The 17255-nt window shown below is 47.2% G+C and overlaps 1 protein-coding gene across 2 annotated transcripts in view; it reads right to left on the minus strand.

Annotated features, from left to right (window-relative positions):
- LOC309564883 (synaptotagmin-A-like) overlaps positions 1-17255 on the minus strand; it is a 106141-nt gene that overhangs the window by 26292 nt on the left and 62594 nt on the right. The window contains exon 1 of one of the 2 annotated variants that reach the window (XM_082269571.1): positions 423-485. The exons of the other annotated variant lie outside the window; for it this stretch is intronic. The gene's annotated coding sequence lies outside the window, so the exon portion shown is untranslated. Of the gene's footprint in view, positions 1-422; positions 486-17255 lie in introns of those variants that run through there. 2 annotated transcript variants of the gene reach the window in all.

Consider the following 17255-nt stretch of genomic DNA (forward strand, 5'->3'; position numbering starts at 1 on the left):
AGAGCTGCACCAGATTTTGCATTCTCCAGTTCTAGTAAACCAACCCCACCGCCTGTTTAGTTTAGCACTTGAGCCTCTAAAGGCAGAAAGAAAAGAAGCCGGAGCCATAACATGAGAAATGCTGCTTCGTCTGTATAAAATGTTCAAAGAGAATTGGTAGTTAAAAGTGAGCAGAGGTTATGTTTGGCCCTCTTGACGTCACTGGCCCTTTCATGGCTGCTCCCTCGGCTACATCACAGGTATTCCCCAGGCAACAAGGTACAACAGTACATCAATTCCGACAATGTTCTTTTATCCTCTGCTTTACTATATCTGCCTACACACTGCAAACTTTATCATTTACACCACCCTAAAGGTTTCCTAGCAATAAATCTTTACTATATAAATGTGCATAAATGTAAATATAAAAAGAGAAACTGTACCTATTAACTGAATAAGAGCCACAACTCCCCAAAACGTCTTGTCTTAGCCGTATAAATGTTTTGGCTGAACTCAGAATGCAATTAGTGTTAGGAAGGAAAAGGAAGGAAATCATTTCCTGGCAGGAAAGTGTGGAATAGCCAATCCAATGTTTTCCCCAGTCTTTTGTGTAGATTTTTTATATTTCTATAGTAGTCTCCAGTATGCATTTTTTTCCTTTATTCACTTCCTATATCCTTTTATGCATTTATAGCTACTGCACATAGAACACAACTGTGCGTGCAGACACTCGTAGCTCTGATACGTACATATGGTTATACTTAAAGCGATTGTAAACGATCACCTTGTAAAACAATCCATTCAGTTTAGAATTTAAAATGAAAGGCAAACATTTGTGTATTGATAAAAAAAAAAAAATAATAATACCTTTTTTTTTATTTTTTCATAAGTGATCCCATGCCCTCTCTTCTCAGCTGCATAAGAGCTGGGGGGGGGGGGGGGGGAGAAAGAGCACGCTTTCTTCCCAATGAAAGGCTGTAATCAGACATGTCAGGACAAGTCTGATTATTGGAGGAGAGCACACTGAGTTCCCAGCACAGCTAGGGAACTGACCACAGTGTGTTCCCCTGCTTAGTGTGGTCAGGGACTGACAGGTGTACCAGGGAGTTCACATAAAGGAAGCAAAAAAAGATAACAGGATACTTTTTCTTACAAGTACGTGGTACAGCAGGCACATATCAGGAATTTGAAATGCTGGGGTAACAAACATTTTAATTTTCTATTTGTGTATCCACACTGAACCAACTGTCACTGAACCCTAGACACTGCTACTTTGTTTGCGTGGCAAGTGAAGAAGTTTATACATTACTTCGAAACAGGTCCTGAGAGCTGGTTCACACTGAGGCGACACGACTTCGGGGGGGGGGACGACCTGTGAAGTCGCATTCACCGCGACTTCGGCGCGACTTGCAGGGACTTCACATAATGGAAGTCTATGCAAGTCGATCCGAGGTCGCCCCAACGTAGAACAGGAACTTTTTCTAAGTCGGAGCGACTTGTGTCGCTCCTATTAGAACGGGTCCTGTATTACTCAGTGGACCGCGACCGACCGTGACTTGTCAGGCTGACAAGTCGCCTGACAAGTCGCGGCAGTGTGAATGGGCTCTAAACACTTATCTATATGCAGTAAATACTTCTATTTATTAAACAAGTAAATGTAGCACAGTAGTGGACTAGGGATTTAAGAGACGCATATTATGGATGCATATGTGTGTTTGGAGCAGCCATTCTAATCAACCAGGATTCCGTGAAGGCTCTGGGTTCTTTCAGAGCAGGGGTCTTCAAACTATGGCCATCCAGTTGTTCAGGAACTACAATTCCCATCATGCCTAGTCTTATCTGTGAATGTCAGAGTTTTACAATGCATCATGGGATGTGTAGTTCCGCAACAGCTGGTGGGCCGTAGTTTGAGGATCCCTGTTTCAGAGGTTGGTAGAGGTTTCTTGAGTTGTGGTGGATTGAATTCTCATCCAATGGTGCCTTTCAAGTTTCAAAGAGAACGCGGTTTGGCAAAGCCAGTGGTATGATACCAATGATCTTTTTAGCTATCTGAAAAGGGTGGAATTTTGGCCACTGCTGTAAGAAGGCATTCTTCCCAATGACCACCACTGTAAGACTTTTTTTTCCCTTTTAATCTCGATTAATTTTAGCAGCGGTTCCCCCAAGAACTAAAAAAATTCTTGAGAGTTTCTGTGAGATAAAAAGGTTGGGAAAGGCCATTTTAGAGAAATGCTTGCAGTGGTGCAGTGCACCAAAAAGAATGTGCGATCTCTGCATGGCCTAGCTCTTCCTATGCAGTGGCAATCATGGTTGCAGCTGGAATGTCGGCACTGCTACATTTTTAAAAGGTCAGCCTTAACCACTCTACAACCGCTCACAGTAATACTACTGCGGCAGAGTGGTTCGTTATCGTCCAGCCACGTAGTATTAACGTGATTGGACACTCCCCCTTCTGGGCGGCGCTTGCGCGCCGCCGGAGGCTCGCTCCCGCTGTTTTCATTCACAGCGGGAGTCGGGCCAGGGGAGGAGCAGCGGCGATCGCCGCTGCTCTTACCCGATCGTCGGGGATCGAGTCTGGAGATCCGCCCGCTGTGTGTAAACACAGTGGGCGGATCTCCATAGTGACAGGGAGTGACAGATCGGACTGTTCAGCATAGCTGGACATCCGATCTGTCCATGACTCACTCAGTCACCTCCCCCCCTACACGTCAGTAAGCACCAGGCATACATTAACCCCTCCCTCTCCAATAAAATTAACCCCTTCCCTGCCAGTGTCATTTTTACAGTAACAGTGCATATTTATAGCACTGATTACTGCAGTAATGTCACTGGTACCCCCAAAAGTGTCAAAAATGTCAGTCAGGGGTCCGGTCTGTCCGCCGCAATGTCGCAGTCCCGCAAAAAAAAAATCGCAGATCGCCGCCATTACGCGTTAAAAAAAAAACACCAAAAATGACAGAAACCTTTCCCTTTGTTAGTAAACGCAATAACTTTTGCGCAAACCAATCAAAATACGCTTATTGCGATTTTTTTTACCAAACATATGTAGTATAAAACAAATTGGCCAAAAATTTTTAAAAAAATTGGTTTTTACATCTTTTTTGGGGGGAATTTCATATAAAAAAATGTTAAAAATATTGTTATTTTTTCAAAATAAACGCTCTTTTTTTGTTTATAGCGCAAAAAGTAAAAATCGCACAGGTGATCAAATACCACCAAAAGAAAGCTCTGTTTGTGGGAAAAAAAGGACGTAAATTTCGTTTGGGTACGGCGTCGCACGACCGCGCAATTGTCAGTTGAAGTCGCACAGCGCCGAATCGCAAAAAGTGGCCTGGACGGAAGACAGCAAAATCCTCCGGTGGTAAAGTGGTTAAACTATGTCCTTGCTTTTTACAGCAAGCATTCAGAACCTTTGGATCCTACAAGTGCATACAACAGGCGATACACCCCCAGGCGTGTTATGTTAAGGTGCGTCAGCCAAGTGGACTCTTCACTTTAGATAAGTGGATATGTCAAGTGGGGTTCCAGGTCCATTAAAATGCTACGAGTCACTGTTTACCACTGCAGTTTTTGGGGTATGTGGGATTTCATATTTGAAAAGCTTAGAGGATTTTCATATGGCAAGTTAATGAGCTATGTAGTAGGTCTGAATATTACAGATATACATCAAACTGCCATAAGGTAGAGCTAAAACAGAGCATTTTGTGGAGCGGATCACTCTCCTCTTTGATTGTGTGATACAGGAACAAAAATGCTCACCAAACTGTTAATAAGCCAGTGCATAATTTATCAGTTTAGCCTGCAGGCCAGCTAATGCTAGTTTGAAAAAAAAAAATCACAGCATCATAAATCACTACCTGTTCTTGGTCTGTGAAGTACCACCTTTGAAACAACCTATTACTAAAACATAAAGCAGTACGATTATAAGGAGATAGGTGATGATCAATAGCCTTAACCCCACCTAATTCCCATTTGTTCTCAAACTGCTTCTTTCAAGGATGGTATATTTGGTGTAATTTGGTGTAATTTGGGGGGGGGGGGGGGGGGGGCAGACAGAACTGCTGCTCACTGGATGTTTTCTATTTTTTGCACCATCCTCTGTAGGGGTGTGCATTGTCCATTCCCTGAAGGGGTAGGACCTCTACCTCGATCCCCCAGAGCGCAAGGTTTCCAACAGGGACAAAGGGTTTACAATGGTGTGCCTAGCCAGAAGGCCTGGCAGACCCCGTTCTTCTAGATCAACCGAAGCCAGCCATTTAATACTTGGTTGAGACCCCCCAGGAGCAGAGGAAGAAGGAACCTGAGGGACACACATCCTCCCTCTAGACTTCAGGGCAAGCCTGAGGACTCACACCCTCCATCTCAGTGAGAAGAACACACACACATAAGTGAAAGTGAAAAGGTGGGAGGAAAATAAATTAAAATAAATAAGTGGCCGTGCATGGTGCACTGGCAGGGCCCTGAGGCCTGGTAACTGCCCAGAACTTTAACCAAAAGGCCCAGCTCTAAAAGGCACAGTGTAGAAAAAGTGTTTGCAGCTGTGACCATATGGCGTTCACACATTGGGGTCCCACAAGGTGACCATAGCAACGTGATGATCCGGACGCCTGACGTCAGACCGTTACCCGGAAGTCCGACGGCGGGGTATGAGCCGTAGCCTCGGCCTCAGAGCGAGACAGTGACCGTTCTACAGGTAGCCCGGATGGGAAATTTTGATAAACTGTAAATGTTTTTTATCCTTGTGAGTGCATTTATTTTGGGGCTTTTGTTTCAATAAACTTCAAGTGTGTTTTATGGATTCACACTATGAGCTCATTATTTATTTATTTGCATGTCACTTGATAATTGTGTGGAGTGATCCAGCTACCATCCCTGCGCAGTCCAGGTGCAGTTCTGTGTTTGAAGTTCCACCACTGTGTATATGTTTGTTGGCGATTTATCGCCCAAATTGAGGTACGTGGGCACTTCTTGGGGGGCACACCGGTGCGGTGGAGGTGCATGTCAACACATATATGAACTGTTTGGTAACACCACTTTGGGACTCTTTTACCAGTGAAGCTGTGGTTGGCTGGACTTTTGCATTTATTATTTATTAAGAATATGTCATATTTGGGACACATGACATAAGCGCTGTTAGTGTATGCATGTGATTCTAATTATATGTACACACCTTTTTCATTGTTTCTTTGCTTATAACAGCAGCTGTGATTTTATATAGTTTTGATTTTATATCAATTTTATCCATTTATTTTTAAGTACTGTGAGCACGGTATTGAGCACCTTAGCACCGAGTGGGTGAGATAAACAGGCATCTCCTTTTTGGGGTGTGTATGCCGGTTTTCTTATTCATCTTTTTAGAAGTTCCTGACCTGTATCTGCATGATTTTATGTGTTGTGCTGCTACCACATGATTGGCTGATTAGATATCTGCATAAATAAACAGGTGTTATCACAGAAACCTCCACTTGATTTTAAAGGGCTTATCGGATAGTAAGCAAATGTTAAAGTGAAGTAAAAAAAAATGTGAGTAGGTCTCTTCTGTATTAGAGTTTTCTAACCCATACACAGAGCTCATCTGCTGAAATGAATGAACTAATGAATGAGTGAAGACATCTCTGCCCAACCAATCCAAATGACCGAAGACTGGAAACGAGAACAAGACCATCTGAAGATTTCAATAGCATGTGAGGGAACTCTGGAACACCACTGCACTGATGTGGAGGTGAGTATAGTTCCACTTTAAAGGAACCATACACTCACAGCTCTCTTGCTAGAGTAAGGTGACCAGATTTTTAAAATGAAATCCAGGGACATTTTGTTTTTTTATTGACAAATGGCACAGGACTGTTTAATACACAGAGCACTGGGCACAGGACTATGTAATACACAGAGCGCTGGGCACAGGACTGCATAATACACAGAGCGCTGGGCAGTGGTGTATTTAGGTTTTGTGCTGCCCTAGGCCTGACTAAGTTTGTGCACCCCCTAATTTAAACATGACCTACCCCTTCCTGTAAAGGCCACATTCATTTCCGGTTTATGACCCGCTCTGTCATCTGTACACCACAGACCACAACCACAGTCTATCGGTGCCCATCAGCATAGCCCTATAAGTTCCCATAAGTTTAGCCTCATTAGTGCCCATCAGTTCCGCCTCATTACTGCCCATTAGTGCAGCCTTATCAGTGCAGCATATCAGTGTGGCCTCAGTACAGCCCCATCAGTGGCCACCAGTGTAGCCTATCAGTGCCCATTAGTGCAGCCTATCATACCTGCAGGTAGAAGTGTGACTGCTTTATGGGGGTGCCAGACTGATTTGCCTCCTGGACCCTGCCCCTGGCCCAATTTGTCCCATAATACTGGCACTAAACTAAAAGTGTAGCGCAAGCCGGCAGGGACCCTTTTCGTGTGGAAGTCGAGAGAAGGCTAGTTTTTTTTCATGTGGTGTGCAGCTTTTTTGCTGCCCCCTGCAAAGTGCCGCCCTAGGCCTGGGCCTTGTCGGCCTAGGCCAAGATACAGCACTGGCGCTGGGAACAGGACTGCATAATACACAAAGAGCTGGCCACAGGACTGTATAATGCACAGAGCTTTGGGCACAGGACTGCATAATACACAGAGCGCTGGGCACAGGACAACATAATACACAGAGCACTGGGCACAGGACTACATAATACACTGAGCACTGGCCACAAGACTGCATAATACACAAATAGCTGGCCACAGGACTGTATAATACACAGAGCTTTGGGCACAGGACTACATAATATACAGGGCACTGAGCACAGGACTACATAATACACAGGAGGGTGTTAGGCATAGAGTGCAGGGTTCAGAGGTTTGCTAGGCACAGAAGATACGTCTGCTCCTCACATCCATAGCTCACCTCTGCACCCTTCTCTCACAGATTATCTCTGCAGCCACTTCTTAGCCCTTTCCCCATAAGAGCTAAACTCTCCATCTCTCCATGCAGCTGCATCAGTTCTGACCCCTTCTCCCCCACTACCCTCACCTGTGTACAAACAAACCCCCTCTATCTGCTCACCTCCCAGTCTCAGCCCTCATACAGCCAATTTTTGGCTGCCTCTCCTCCACTGAACAGCAGCAGGAGCGGCAGTGAGATCGTCCAGCAGGGGGTGTCGGCATCCGAGCCACCAGGCTGTTTCTCAGCCAGCATGGGATGCCCTTTCTACATTAATCAGGCCCTGATTCTGGGGACAAAACCAGGGAAAGTCTTGATCCAGGGACAGTGTTCTCAGTCCGGGAACGTCTGGTCACCCTATGCTAGAGGAATACTACCCTGTGGGGGAGATTTACTAAAACTGGTGCACACAGAATCTAGTGCAGCTGTGCATTGTAACCAATGAGCTTCTAACTTCATCTTGTTCAATTAGGCTTTGACAATAAAACCTAGAAGCTGAAAACCTCCAAATCAGTTCAGTCATCTCCAAAGACAATATTTTACCTTGCTAACTACTTGCTCACGAGAGCAGAAAATAAACAGTTTGCCTCAGCACTTGACATTCACTGATGTTGTCATGGCAAACATACTTGAAAGGTAGGAAGCCCTTGAGTCTAAAGAACATTTGGCAGCACTTTTGCATATGACTTCCCAGTTTTATCTTCAATTCTGCTAATTAGGTTCACTCGTTTTTACATGAGTCGCATATTGCAGCAAATTCTGTTAATGTGTGTTCAGCAGTGTCTTGTGATCCCATATGACTCAATTATTTTGCAATTTACACATATTAAGCAATCCTTGTGATGTTTTCATGCAACACTGGAGTGAAAATGTGGTCAACTTGGTCCTAGCTAAGGAGTTTATAAATATAAAGATGTCTGCCTGTCTATACATGTGTCCGTAGAACACTCATCTCTATTCTCCCAGAGTGTATGTATGTGTCCAGTGCCAGGGTGAGATTCTCTGAAAGTCAAGGAGAAGACGCCAAGGTGTGTCCCCCAAGCTCTTTAATTCGGTGTTACAAAAACAAACATGAATTTAAAACCATAGAACTAAACAAGGGAGTAAAGCAGTTATAAAAATTAATTGTTGGAGGCAATGCAGAGCAAGACGGGGTATCCTGCATATTCTGTGGGAATGCAAGGGTGTGAGGACTGAGGAGATCTGGAACACAGTTTACACCCCAATCACTTCAGTCACTGGATTCATCATTTACCCCACTTCCCATCTGGCATTGCTTAATCTTGGTATCCATAAAATACCTACACAATTCAGAGCTCTTATAACCCATATACCTATTGCAGCTTGATTGACTATTACATCAAAGTGGAAAACGTCTACTGCCCCTAATGTACCTGAAGTAATATACAGGGTCAAGACAACACTCAAACATTTTCGCAGCCCGATCCAACACCTTAGGTACGTTCAATACATGTTGGAAAACCTGGGCTCTTCACTTCCTAAATGATGACTGAAGAAACAAAAGGCGTATCCAAACACATATGGCTTTTAAGAATCTTATTGTTCTGGTACTGAATGTTTATTTGTGTTAGTTCTTTTCTGTCTTATTTTTACTCTTAAATAATTTGATTCGCAGCTCTAGATTACGCAGTATAAGAGAGTTGTATCTTTACATGTGTACTTGTCTAGTGGATGTCTATATGCAAAATCTTTCTAAAATGTGGAATTATTTGTGATCTACAGTAAGGTCCATATAGATTTCGACATAGTCATCGACATCGTTATTTCTTTATCAATTAAGCAGTTAAAAGGTCTGGGAATTGATTCTAAAGCCTCGTACACACGCAACGAATTTCCTGCCGACCGGTCGTCCGTCTTTGTCAAGAGTTCGTGTTTGTTGGTTGGAATGTGCTCTAGACTGCACATGAGTTTTCCCGTACGACAGAATTCTATTTTAGAAGTGATGTCATGTGTTGGATTTCTTTCTATGTGTGTTTTCATCTCTGAGCATGCCTAGTCTTGCTCATAAGATTTTTCCCCGTCTAAATCTGTACTAATGATACGAAAATCGGCCGTGTTGACGGACGACAAAAATTATATAGCCTGCACACCAGAATTTTTTCGGCCGAAAAGTCGGAGTCTGTTGTCGGAAGCACTATACTAACAAGCCGAAAATCGACAGATCGGTCGTCGGACGAAATTTCCCGGCCGAATTTCTTATCGTGTGTACCGGGCTTAAGTGTGGTATTTGCATTTGGGATCTTTTGCTGGGAACTTACATCATGCATTCAAATGAGCTGTAGATGCAAGAAACAGCCCATTGTAAGGCTTCAAAAATGAAACAAATCCATCAGAGAGATAACAGCAACATTAGGAGAGGCCAGATCAACAGTATGGTACATTCTGAGGAAAGAATGCACTAGTGAGTTTAGCAACATAAGAAGGCCTGGACGTCCACGGAAGACTACAGTGGTGGATGATTGCAGGATCCTCTCTATGGTAATGAAAAACCCAATCAAAACATCCAGACAAGTGAAGGAAACTCTCCAGGAGGTGGGCGTATTATTGTTACTATTAATTAAATTATTATTAAGTCTACAGTCTACAATCAAGAGAAGACTTCACAAGAGCACATACACAAGGTGCAAACCATTCATAAGCCTGAAGAATAGAAAAGCCAAATTAGACTTTGCCAAAAAAACATCTAAAAAAGCCAGACCTGTTCTGGAAAAGCATTCTTTGGACAGATAAAACTAAAAATAATCTATACCAGGATGACAGGAAGAAAAAAAAAAGTGTGAAGAAGGCTTGGAACAGCTCATGACACAAAGCACACAGTGTTATCAGTAAAACATGGTGGAGGCAATGTGATGGCATGGGCATGCATGGCTTCCAGTGCACTGGGTCATTGGTGTTTATTGATGTTGTGACAGAAGACAGAAGTGTTTAGAGATATACTGTCAGCCCACGTTCAGCCAAATGCAGCAAAGTTGATTGGACGGCGCTTCACAGCACAGATGGACAATGATCCAAAACACACCGCAAAAGCAACCCAGGAGCTTTTGAAGGTAAAGAAGTGGAATATTCTTCAATGACCTGATCTCAACCCAATTGAGCATGCATTTCACTTGCTGAAGGCAAAACTAAAGGCAGAAAGACCCACAAACAAAGAACAACTAAAGACAGCTGCAGTTAACAGTTAGCAAAGCATCAGAAAGGAGGAAACCCAGTCTTTGGTAAAGTTCATAGGTACCAAACTACAGGCAGTCATTGCCAGTAAAGGATTCCCAACAAAATATTAAAAATGAACATTTTATTTATGATTATTTTCATTTGTCAAATTACGTTTGAGACCCTCAAAATGGGGGGACTGAGTTAAAAAATGGTAGTCGTTCCTAACATTTGTACTTGATATTTATGTTCAACCCCTTGAAATAAAGCTGAAAGTCTGCACTTCACATTCATTTGGATTGTTTTGTTTTAATTTTATTCTGGTGGCATACAGAGCCAAAAGTATGACAAGTGTGCCCGTGTCCAAATATATATGAACCTAACTGTATTTCTGTAACTTGAACATACCCTTTTTGTTAAAATGTATGAATCAGTGGCAGAACTACCAGGGCAGCAACAGTCGCACTTGCGAAGGGGCCCTGGCATTCCACCACTGCAGAGGGGCCCTCTGCTGCCCGCTAGATAGTGCACTGGTCATTTTTGTGCACTCTTACAGGCACACAGTCCCCTCCCCGCCCATCCTCTCTACTTGCACTCATAGGGCACTCACAGGCACACGGGCCCCGCCCATCCTCTCTGCCTGCCCATTGTGTTCAGTTGGGTAGGGAGATTCAATGTCGGGACTGGGGAGACTCAGAGAAAGAGAAAATCCGATAACCAGGCCGCCCAGTAGATTGAAGGGGGAGAAGCTCCCCGCCAAGCAAGGAGGGGGAACTGAGTAATCTGCAAGTGGGTGACACTGATCCCTTCCCTCTATCAGCACTGCCAACGATTCCCCCACACCACCCCCACTGCTGCCACTGCCCCCCCCCCACACCACTGCTACCGATTCCCCCACACCACCCCAAATGCTGCCACTGATCCCCCCCACTACTGCCACTGATCCACACCACTCCCACTGCTGCCACTGATCCCCCCACATCACTGCCACTGATTCTGCCACACCACCCCCACTGCTGCCACTGATCCCCCCCACACACCACTGCCACTGATTCCTGTGCAAGGAGGGGGAACCGAGTGATCTGCAAGTGAGCGACACTGATCCCATCCCTCTATCAGCACTGCCACTGATTCCCCCAAATTACCTCCACTGCTGCCACTGATCCCCCTCTACACCACCCCCACTGCTGCACTGACCTCCCTCCCCCCACACACACCACTGCCACTGATTTCCCCACACCACCCCGACTGCTGCCACTGACCCCCCCCATACCACCCCCACTGATGCCATTGATCCCCCCACACCACTGCCACTGATTCCCCCACACCACCCCCACCTGCTGCCACTGATCCCCCCCCACACCACCCCCACTGCTGCCACTGATCCCCCCACATCACTGCCACTGATTCCCCCACACCACCCCCCCTGCTGCCACTGATCCCCCACATCACTGCCACTGATTCCCCCACACCACCCCCACTGCTGCCACTGATCCCCCCAAACCACTGCCACTGATTCCGCCACAACACCCCCCACTGCTGCCACTGATCCCCCCCAAACCACTGCCACTGATTCCCCCACAACACCCCCCACTGCTGCCACTGATCCCCCACACCACCCCCACTGCTAACACTGATGCCCCCCACACCACCCCCACTGCTAACACTGATCCCCCACCCCACCCCCACTGTTGCCACTGATCCCTCCACACCACTTCAACTGCTGACACTAATCCCTCCCACTCAACTGCCACTGATCCCCCCACACCACCCCTTTTGCTGCCACTGATACCCCCCCCACACCACTGCCACTGATTCCCCCACACCACCCCCACTGCTGCCACAGATCCCCCCCACACCACCCCCACTGATCCCCCACACCACCCCCACTGCTGCCACGGATCCCCCCCACACCACTGCCACTGATTCCCCACACCACCCCCACTGCTGCCACAGATCCCCCCACACCACTGCCACTGATCCCCCCCACACCACTTCCACTGCTGCCACTGATCCCCCACACCACCCCCTTTGCTGCCACTGATCCCCTCACACCACTGCCACTGATTCCCCCACACCACCCCTACTGCTGCCACTGATCCCCCCACACCACCCCCCAATGCTGACACCACCCCCCACTGCTGACACTGTTCCCACCACACCACCTCCACTGATTCCCCCACAACACCCCACTGCTGCCACTGATCCCCCCACACCACCCCCATTGTTGCCACTGCTCCCCCCCACACAACCCCACTGCTGATGCTGATCCCACACCACCCCCACTGCTGCCACTGATTCACCCCCCACACCATTGCCACCGATTCCCCCACACTACCCCCACTGCTCCCCCCTCCACACCACCCCCACTGCTGCCACTGATCCCCCCCCACACCACCCCCACTGCTGCCACTGACCCCCCCACAAGACCAAAACGGCTGACACTGATCCCCCCTCACACCACCACCACTGCTGTCACTGATCCTCCCCCGCACCACCACCACTGCTGCCACAGATCCCCCCCAACACCACTGCTGCCACTGATCCCCCCACACCAACACCACTGCTGCCACTGATCCCCCTTCCATACCACCTCCACTGCTGCCACTGATTCCCCCCCACACCACCACCACTGCTGCCACTGTTACCCCCATGTCACCACTAATGCTGCCACTGATCTCCTCCCCACCTACCATGACTACCACTCATCCCATCTCTTCCCCCCTAACCACCACCACCACTACTGATCCCATGCCTCCCTCACCGCTGCCACTCATCCCATCCCCCCTCACCACTGCCACTTATCTTATTCTATCCCACCTCCCCCTCACCACCCCTGCCACTCATCCCGTCCTCCCCACCATTGCCACTCATCTTATCCCCGCCACCGCCGCTTCCAATCATTCCCTCCCCCCTCCACCACAGCTGCCAATCATTCCATCCCCCACCACCACTGCTGCCACTGATTCCATCCCCACCCAACCACCACCGCTGCCATTCATCTCAGGGGCGTAACTACAGGGGTCACAATTGCAATGGCCCATGTGTTGCCCCTGTACACCTGGATGGGGGGGGGGGCAGTATATAGAGGAAAAAAAAACCCTCCATTTTTCTCCTGCAGCTGCTAAATGCCAGCTTCTCCTCCTCTCCCTCCCATAGGCATTCAGAGACTGCAGGAGGAAAAGGGATGGCATTTGTTCCTCTATATTTCCCCCTTCGCCGCCCCTCGTATCCAAGTCCTTATGCCCTCACGCCCCGGGATCAATGGGAAGGGCCCTGGCCGGGGGTCAGGAGGGCCCTTCATGGTTTCTTGCATCGGGGCCCTGAAGGTTCCAGTTACGCCTCTGATTCCTAGCATCTATGAAATCAGGCATTTCTTGGAATGTATTGGAGAACCTTTCAGGCATAGAGCTTAGACAGCCTGAAAATAAACTATGAGCCAAGGAAGTGAATTTTTCTGTAGCTACTTGACATGTCCCTGTAGTGGATATCATCACAACTACTGAATCTTCAATCCACAACAACAACATACTCATAGAAGGGACTGAACGACTCTTTCTGAAGGTCCTATTCAGTAGCAAAGCACCTCCTTCCATTTTGATGCCACTAGAGAGGAGGGCTCTTACAAAACTTAGTAGACTTCTCAGTATAACCAATACCATCCTGCCAGGAGCTGTACAGTGGTCATTAACAGAGGCGGCTCTCTAATTAGGCCGGTAAGGCGGTCGCCGAAGGCCTCGCACTTAAGGGGCCTCGCATCTTTCCCAAACTTTTTTTTTTTTTTTTTTTAGCCCTGTCCTGACCTCACCATGCGACACGCCAGGTCGCCGGGGGCCGCATCCGCACTCCACATTCCACACATTGCGGCGCTACGCGCTAGCGTAGTAGACTGGGTGTCAGTGTCTCTAGACTGTCTGCATAGTGCATAACTCTAGCCAGGCCCGGCCCCGCACACACTCACATCGGACGGTTTCTTCTGGCTGCTGCTGCACTGTCTCCGCCTCAGGCCGCATTCAACGAATCATGGTCGGGGATTGCGATGACGTCACGACGTGATGTCACGTAACCCCACCCCTGCATTCTCTCCCGGCTTCGGTACCATGAGGAGAACTTGCAGAGAACAGCAGATGAGAAGAAGAAGACGAAAGGTAAGGACTGGAGTCTGGAGCTGAGGGTGAATGACTGTAAAAACAAGGCCTGTAGTGTCCTGTCCAAGAGGCAGCCAGCCCGCCGTCGGCCCTGCAGCTGCAGTGACTAGTAGTACTGTGTGTCCGACTGTCAGTCCTGTCATCCTTATTCTGAAATTCTGAATGAATAAATTAAATAATACCTTACCATCCAGGCTGGCTTGAAATTAAACGTCTATATGTATGGGGAAACGAAACGCTATGCAATTGAAAAAAATGAGATAAAAAAAAATAATAATAATAAAGTGCTCAGTCTCAGTGCTTCTGCTTCATGTATCATGCTAGTTCTTATTTTATGACAACCAAATGGTATGGTTTTTTTCTTTCTTTATATAAGTGCTCTGTGCTGCTCAGTCACATAGATTCCTCACAATTTATTTTTTATCCAGTGCATCCACTCAGTGCTCCCCTCTCAATCCCCCCCAAGTTCTCACTGTACAATTCAGTGCCGGTTCACACTCATGCGGCTGCGGCGTTTGCATGTAATGTCGGAGCGCACTTCTCCTTCCTTACATGCGATCGGCTGTGCGGTGTGAGTTTAGCCATATACTTTGTATGGCTGAATTCGCACCGCACCCGCAGCAAACACGCACAGGACCCTTTTTTGCAGCCGCATCAGGATCGGATCGCACAGCGGTTCACACTTGTGCGATCCGATCCTGTGCGAACTGCAAGATCGCACTGCGATCAAACTGGGGGTGTTGTTAAGATTACATTGACACCCCCTGCGTATCGCATATGGCAGTGTGAACTGCCAGGGGTGCGTTTGCGATGCGGGAACAGGCTGCGAATTCGCAGCCTTCCTGCATCGCATAAGGCCGGTTCACACTTATGCGATGCGGGAAGGCTGCGAATTCGCAGCCTGTTCCCGCATCGCAAACGCACCCCTGGCAGTTCACACTGCCATATGCGATACGCAGGGGGTGTCAATGTAATCTTAACGACACCCCCAGTTTGATCGCATATCGCAGTGCGATCTGACAGTTCGCACAGGATCGGATCGCACAAGTGTGAACCGCTGTGCGATCCGATCCTGATGCGGCTGCAAAAAAGGGTCCTGTGCGTGTTTACTGCGGGTGTGGTGCGAATTTAGCCATACACTTTGTATGGCTAAACTCACACCGCACAGCCGATCGCATGTAATGAAGGAGCAGTGCGCTCCGACATTACATGCAAACGCCGCAGCCGCATGAGTGTGAACCGGCACTAAGTGTGAACCGGGCCTCAAGGGAAAAACGCCTGTCACAGTGTCACAGCATTAAGGTGCCAGATCCCAGATGAATGGTGTGTAGACTGCCTGCACTTCTGTATAAAGGGGGTAACATGTTCTGGAGCTGAAGTAGTTAAAAAAGTTAGTGAATTGTTAATTTTTTTAAAAACCAATAAAAAAAGGCTGCAGAGACATTATTAATCCAGTTTGGTGTGTCCAGTATTCTTTGTATATTTGGAGTATATGTAATACCACCTACCGTCCCCTGTTACATCACTTCTGCTTTGAACGCAAAACATGTCGTCACTTTGACACCTGCGATTCATGAAGTGTATCCATATTTTTGACCAAACTCTGTGTGTGTGTGTGTGTGTGTGTGTAAATATATATATAAAAATAAAGTATATCAGACGGGGTTTCCCTTTTCCCCCTTATCTTTTACCACTTGCTGACCAGCCATCCAAAACATATACTGCAGGTTGGCAGATTCCCGCAAAATGATGTGCCCATATGTCGCTTTGCAGGAGCGCACGCACCCATTTGCTAGGGCAGAGGGGAAGCTGATCTTTGAATAAAATAACTGGAAGGTACCTCACTATGGAGATCTCCTTTTTTATACCCATGGGGGGAGCTATGTAAGAGGCACCGTGACCCAAGGACTTGACTGAGAGCCATGTTTATGCCACGGTCTTATCTTCAGCAGAAGTTCTGCGAGTCCTTGGGTCACGGTGCCTCTTACATAGCTCCCCCCATGGGTATAAAAAAGGAGATCTCCATAGTGAGGTACCTTCCAGTTATTTTATTCAAAGATCAGCTTCCCCTCTGCCCTAGCAAATGGGTGCGTGCGCTCCTGCAAAGCGACATATGGGCACATCATTTTGCGGGAATCTGCCAACCTGCAGTATATGTTTTGGTGGCTGGTCAGCAAGTGGTAAAAGATAGGGGGGAAAAGAGAAACCCCGTCTGATATACTTTATTTTTATATATATATATTTACACACACACACACACACAGAGTTTGGTCAAAAATATGGATACACTTCATGAATCGCAGGTGTCAAAGTGACGACATGTTTTGCGTTCAAAGCAGAAGTGATGTAACAGGGGACGGTAGGTGGCATTACATATACTCCAAATATACAAAGAATACTGGACACACCATACTGGATTAATAACGTCTCTGCAGCCTTTTTTTATTGGTTTTTAAAAAAAATTAACAATTCACTAACTCTTTTAACCACGTCAGCTCCAGAACATGTTACCCCCTTTATGACCAGGCCATTTTTTGCCATTTCGGCACTGCATTACTTTAACTGGCTATTGCAGCTCTTGCAGTTGCAGCGCTATACTCAAATACAATTTATCACACTGAGGGCCGGTTCAGACTTTTGCGAGTGCGCCGATCCGCATGTAATTCGGAGCGCGCTGCTCCTTCATTACATGCGATCGGAGGTGCGGATGCGAATTCAGCCATACACTTTGTATGGCTGAATTCGCACTGTATCCGCACCAAAAACGCACATGACCCTTTTTTCCAGGCGCATCAGGATCGGATCGCACTGTGGTTCACACTTGTGTGATCCGATCCTGAGCGCACTGTCAGATCGCACTGCGATATGCGATCAAACTGGGGGTGTCGTTAACATTTCATTGACACCCTCTGCGTATCGCATATGGCAGTGTGAATTGCCAGGGGTGCTTTGTGATGCGGGAACAGGCTGCGAATTCTCAGCCTTCCCGCATCGCACAAGTGTGACCCGGGACTAATAGAGCTTTTCTTTTGGTGTTA

Source organism: Pelophylax lessonae (assembly GCF_965119305.1).
Source record: "Pelophylax lessonae genome assembly, chromosome: 10".
Taxonomy (NCBI): Eukaryota; Metazoa; Chordata; class Amphibia; order Anura; family Ranidae; genus Pelophylax; species Pelophylax lessonae.